This window comes from Callorhinus ursinus, unplaced genomic scaffold (genome assembly GCF_003265705.2).
Source record: "Callorhinus ursinus isolate GAN/ISIS: 27379988/994484 unplaced genomic scaffold, GSC_fseal_2.0 scaffold13, whole genome shotgun sequence".
In the NCBI taxonomy this organism is placed as follows: domain Eukaryota; kingdom Metazoa; phylum Chordata; class Mammalia; order Carnivora; family Otariidae; genus Callorhinus; species Callorhinus ursinus.
Window position 1 is genome coordinate 51,344,713 of NW_027397075.1, and position 6,155 is coordinate 51,350,867.

At 54.5% G+C, this 6,155-nt stretch overlaps 1 long non-coding RNA gene across 1 annotated transcript; it reads left to right on the forward strand.

Annotated features, from left to right (window-relative positions):
- Positions 1-1,823: 1,823 nt before the first annotated feature.
- Positions 1,824-6,149, forward strand: LOC141374032 (uncharacterized). The gene is made up of 3 exons (XR_012380586.1): positions 1,824-5,241; positions 5,336-5,413; positions 5,712-6,149. It is a non-coding gene; the product is annotated as an uncharacterized lncRNA (long non-coding RNA).
- The last annotated feature ends 6 nt before the right edge of the window (positions 6,150-6,155 follow it).

Sequence of the window (6,155 nt, forward strand, 5' to 3'; positions counted from 1 at the left end):
TGACTTCTTTATTGGCATGCGCTTCCCTGGAGCCCAGAAGGTGTGAATTTGAAGCACTTTCCCCCTGCTGGGAGCCTGGCACAGATGCTCTGGGCTTCTTTTAAACCCGTGGAGTGCCACGGTCGTCTTCCAAGTGGTCTTCTTTCTACGGGGTGAAACCTTGGCCCTGAGTAGTTGCCCGAAGAAGGTGGCTTGGGAAGCAGGGTGCAGGACAAGGTGGCCGCCTGGTCTCTGGTTCTCAAGTCCTCTTCCCGGAAGTTGCAAGGTTCTTGATGTGATACACCTTATGAGTCAGCTACCCTAGGACCTGAGTGTGTCGCGTCTAGGCTCATGTGGCACCGCTGGTCGTCAGAAACCTTTGCCGGTCTGCATTGTTTGGACATAGTGGTGTGGGGACCTGAGACTCCCCGGGTCTTTCTGGGTATACAGGGTCTAGTGAGTTGGCTTCTAAGCTGTTCCAGAAACATTTCGGGGTCTGGGGGTGGGAAAATGTTGGGAGCTATGTGGTTAGCTGCAGCGGGGACCTGTCAGTATCCAAAAACAACCCCAGCCGGGCTTCAGAGGGCCCGTGGGAAAGCCCCGTCCCCGTGAGAGTTTCCAGGTGTGGGCAGGCCTGGCGCCACCATCACGGGGGCCGTGGTGGGGAGCTGGCCGATGCTTGTCTCACCGGGCTGCCCACCGCAGGGAGAAGAACCCAGCTGTTGGCCACTCCAGGTCCAGGCTTGGCCGCTGCTCTGTTTTGCTGCTTTTCATGTTGTCAGAGGATCTTCTTGGGAACAAATGACTCAGCAACCTGAATCTCTGGGACTGAGTGGCCTAAGTGCCTTTTGAGAAGTGATCGGACGTTTCCACTGAGGCCCTAAAATCCTAAGCCCGGAATGAATCCAGATCCAGACTGGTTTTATTCTGGATTCTTCAGGCTGCAGTTCAGTTAGACTTCTCCAGCTCCCGCCCCGATAAAAGGACAGCATTCGCGGGGTAAGCAGGCAGTTTTAATCACACTTTTGGTCCTTAGGAAATTCCAGGGAGAAAAAGGTCCTGGTGTGTGGCCAAAAAAGCAGAAAACAACACAAGTCAGCCACGGCCGTCATTCTGGACGTGTCCGTGGCAGAAAGAGTTAATAGGACGGTGTCAGGGTGAGGGCCATCTTACTCTCCTGTCTGGGAGAAGCTCATACGGTTCAAGAAAAGATGAGGCAACATTTAGTGTGGGACAACCCTGTCTGGGTTCCGGGCGCTGTCACTCAAAGAGTTAAGCTAGTTTGGTGGCTGGGAAGCCCTCGGGGAAGGCGTGAGCCTGCAGGGACCAGGCCCTCCCTGCCCCAGAGCAGTGAGGTGTATGGGGTAAGAAAATGGGCTGAAAAGTGTGGCCAGGGAAGTGGAGTGTAGGCCCAACTTTTTTTTTTTTTTTTTTTTTTTTTTGCCTTGTTTGACCAGCCTTGGCACTGCCCTCCGGCTCTCCAGGGGAAAAGCTGCAGTTCTGCTCTTGCAACACAAGGAGCAGACTGGAGAATTTAGATCTGCGTCACAGAGCTCAGAGAGAGAGAGAGAGGAGAGAGAGAGAGAGAGCGCTCCGTCGATAGGTCTGCTAGCAACAGCCGTGCTGCAGCAGAGAGAGAGAGAGAAATCAAGAAACAAGTCATAGCAACACCGGGCACCAGGTTCTGCCAGCTCACTTGCCAAGCGTTCAGAAATCTGTCGGGGGCTGGCGGCCTCTGGGTAGCCCAGGCTAAGGAGATGACACGCAAGGTGGCACGGGCGGTTCCCGCGGGGGGGAGGTGGGTGGTGGTGGGGGGCAGGGGTGGGAGCCAGAGGTTGCGGGGCGATGGTGGAAGGTTTAACGGGACCGATTTCTGGAACATTCGGGATTGCGGCACCCTACGGCCAGACCGAGATTTGGGTCTGCGCAAGCGACGATGGGTGGTCCGATGGGCTTCAGGACTTGATGGCGTAACCCCCTTCTTCCCCCACGTACGTATTTGCTGGGATCGGGGGCGATGTCTCTGCGTATGTGGGTGCTCTGTCTTTCTCACCTTCTTTCTCGCTTTTTGCTATTTTTTCTCTGAGAGAGGGTTGTTGTTTTTTTTTTTTTTTTTTCCACTTTAATTTCTTTTCTCTTAGTGTCAGCTGCTCAAGCCTGACCAGGGTAGAGGAGAGAGGAACAAGCTGCCCCGGCGTCCCACCTGACCTCCCAGCCTTTGCCCCCATTTCCTTCTACTGGACAGACAGACAGACTGGTTTTCCAGGTTGTTTGGGTGTCAGCGTCTGTCTGTCCGTCCATGCGATTCTTAGGTGGAAGGTAGGGAGTGAGGAGGAGAGGCGCTGGGAGGAAAGTGAAAGGCACAGTTTTCCAGGGGTTGCCTCATTGAAATGTTCGGCCCCGGGCACCTGGGGTTTGTGGGGAGCAGGTGGGCAGGCCGGGGCGTGGGTTGGGAGAAGTGGGGTAAAGCTGCTAGGTTTGTCACTGCGTAGTTGGGAAAAGTGGGGAATGGTGACGCAGTCACTGTTGCATCTTGTTAGGAGCTCCAGAGGGACAGGTAGTGAGGCTCCCGGCATCGGTAGGGCCAGCTGAGAGGGGTTAAGGATGAGCTGAGAAGGGAAGCGAGCATTTAGAGATTAAATGTCATCCTTTTGGCGTTGGAAAGTTGTTTACCTTGCGCTCTCTGTGTCTCCATGTTGGCACCCTTCCAGTTCACATGTGATGGCCTTCCTTGTACTGCTGCATCATTAACTAAGTGACTGAGCTGGCCTTCCATTGGCCAGGGGAGGGCTCTCACTCCAGACCTTTCTTCTGATTGGTGGGTGGGCCAATGGCAGGTGAAAACCTTTTTTTGATTGGCTGAGGGCAGGGTATCAAATCTGAATTTGCATTTCACTTGCTTAAAGGGGAGTGGGGAGAAGCCCAGCAGCTTTCTAAAATCTGTTCAGGGGTGTGCGTATGCCCCTGTGTCCGTGCCTGCTTTTGACTGACCAGTTAAAAGCCTTTTCCTATGCCTCTTTTATTTCATGCACTCTAAGGAAGAGGAGCTCAGGGTTCCCCAAACTTTTTTTTGGAAGGAGGAAGGGCTGGAGAGATGGGTGCGCAGAGAGTCGACCAAACTGGAAGGAAATATTTGTCCTTTAGTTTGGTGTCGGAAAAGGGAGTTTTTAGTCTGCCACACCTCAGTGTTGCGGCAAAATAATTCTTGGCTGCCCTGGAAACGCACGGGGAAGGTAGGACAGAGCTGCTGCGGCTGACAACCACCACCACCATGGGCTTCCTGCTGCCTCTGGGCTGCTCCCCGGGGGCCAGAGATTTGCATTGACCGGGCTGTGCAGAGCTGAGCCCAGAGTAGGAAGGACCTGCCTTCTGGAAGCTGCTGCTCCCTGGTGCTGGGAAAGGTGAGGACGGGAACCGACCCTAGGAGGTTGCTCGGAAACTGCGTATTTGGTGGGATTTCCAGGAAAGCCACTGGGCCATGAGAGGTGTGGAGGTCCCAGGTTAGGAAGGTTTGTCGTTCTGGGGAGTGAGGAGAGTGAGGGCAAAACTGGGGCAGCAGGCTGTTCGCCTGTGGCTGGGGGAGGGGCCCTTGAAGAAATCAGGGTCCTGGCTCCCCATTGGGCCCTTGTGGCAGGTCTCGTGTTTGTGGGGAGGGGGTTTCTGAGGCCTGCACCTTGCGCAGTGGCCCCCACCCGTGACTGCGCATCCGGGAACGCAGTGCGCCCTGGGTCGCTGGCCTAGGACAGCACCGCCCTTTTTATTACATAACGGAGGCACGGCTGTGCCTTCTCGGCCCTTCTCTGCAACCCTGCCTCCTGGCTCCCCAGGGCCCACGGAGCTGGGGAGGGTCTGGTTGGGAGCAGTGGAAGACTTTGCTCCCTCGGAGGGTTGGCTCTTGTCCAGTCAGTGGTAGGAGCTAGGTTTGAAGACAGAAATGGGCTGCTGTCCCCCTTGGGGTATGGAACGCAGAATGTCCTTCTGGATGCCCTGTGTCACCCATGGCCCCCAGGACTTCTCAGGGGCATGGGGTGAGGCCCTTCTTTCCCTCTTACGCTCTCTGGGTTTTGAGAGGAAGTTTCTGATGGGAAAGACGTGCCAATTGTAAGAGTGAGGAAGGGTGGGGTGGGGGGCGCCCAGTTGGGAGGTGGTCGACAGTTCATTCCCCTTGTCACTGGCTTCCCTTTCCTTGGGTGGGTTGATAATATTTTTGGACTCCCTTTTATCCTAAGGCTACCATTTTGGAGGCATTTCTGCTGGTCTCTGACATGGTGGCGTTGGTTTTTCTGGTCCTGCTGTGCCAGTTCCGCAGAGTGGGCGGGGGGCGGGGGCTATGACGGAGGAGGGGAAGGGGGGGTAAAAGCGCAGCAGAGGCGGGTACAGTGGTGGCTGCCGCAGTGAAGGTGGCCCCAGGGGCAGGACCGCCCAGTCCCACCCTCGGACACAGCCTTGGGTTGGGGGTTCCACCGCCTGGGGTGTGGGCTTGGCCAGAGGGTGGGCGTTGCTAACAGAAGGCCTGAGTCTCCCATGCCCTCCTCGGCTCGAGGCTTAAAGCAGTCCAGAGAAAAAGCTGAGTTTTTTGGGGGGAGAGTGAAGGCAGAGACACGGCTGCTCATCTGAGATGTGTCGGACCTGTGGTTTGTGTTCCCCAAATAGGCTCTGTCTCCAGCAGTCTCTCTATGGGGCGGGGGGGGGGGGGTGGGGTCCAAGGCAGATTTGTTCGATAGCCCTCCCTTTTTATTGTTTTTATTCTCTGCTCCTCGTCATGCCCCCTGCCAGTGCCATGGTTCCAGCTGTAGTCCTCCAGTGAGGCTCCCTGCTGCCCGTCCCTCTCCTCTCCAGGCCCTTCTGCGTGCAGCGGCCATCTTGTCTTTTCTTGCTTAGAAATTTAAAATGGTTTCTCATCATTTCCAGAGTAAAATTCCTTCCCTTTAGCACAGTGCCGAAGGCTGGCTATAACCAGCCTTAGCTCTCCTATTCAGTCTGACTTCTCTGCGTTTCCCCAGGTGGACCACGTATTCCAGCAAAACCAGGCAACTTACTTTTTCTTGCTTTTCCGATTTCCCTGTTTGCACCACTGGTATTTTCCATGACTCTTTGGCTCTACCGCACCCACCTGCGGCAGCTCCGCCATCCTCCATGGGCCTTTGCGGATCCCCTTCACGAGAAGCAATCCTCGTAACCACCCCTTGCTTCCTTCGGCCAAGGTCTCATACACTTCCTCCTTCTCGGATGCTACTTTGGTTATCTTCTGGCTCTTTGTGTGTAAGTCTTAAGTCATCTATTAGATGGTGAGCTCCAAGAAGCCGGGGAACAAAGAAGGAAAACACTTACCTATTTGGTGCCTTCTTTTTGCCAGGTACCACGTCAGGCTCTTTCTCGGAGCTTATTTCATGTATTGCTTTACCGCAGCGCTGCGAGGAGAATCCCATGGCTGGTAAGTGTTCTGCTCATGATTGGAACCCTTATTCTCCCAAAGCCTTTGCATTTTTTTATCTGTCTGTTCTCAGTGTCTGCAAAATGCCTCTTACAAAGTAGACCCCCAAAACGTGTCTCTTTAAGGAACTTTGTACATCCCTAATACTGTATGGGGGTTTGGGTGGCCGACCTTCCTGTGCCCGAGGTCTGGGTCTCTTAGTCATTCTGTGCTACCCTCCCTGTTACCTCATTAACTTTCTCCTCTTCCTTTGCGGTCAGGTTCACGCAAAATGATTGCTTTTTTTTTTTTTTTGTAGCTGCAGTTGGTGGATTAACAAACCTCAGTCATCCTGGTTACCTTCTTCCTAGAGGAGGAGGTGGAGATGGGATGGTTGTAGCACCTTCAGAACAGAATGAGCTCCAGAACCCAGAATCACTGGAGCTCATACAAGGCAGGGAGCAGAGCCTCTGTTTGCATCTTGACCCTGCCTCGTCTTGCTGGCTTCGTGACCTCAGTCAGTGACATGGAGCCACCATAATCTACTACACAGAAATGCCTAATATATTGCCAAGCAGATAGGATCCCTGCAGAAAGTGAAGCACCTCCCTTTCCCCTGCCCAGCTGTCTTATTGGGGCCTTAAGAAGGGAACATAGCAGGTGGCTGGAGAAGGAATGGGGGGAAGGGAGCTTGCGTGCCTTCAGTGATACCGGAAGCAGAGGCAGAGGAGGAGGTAACCAGGCAGTACGCACCTGAAGCCTG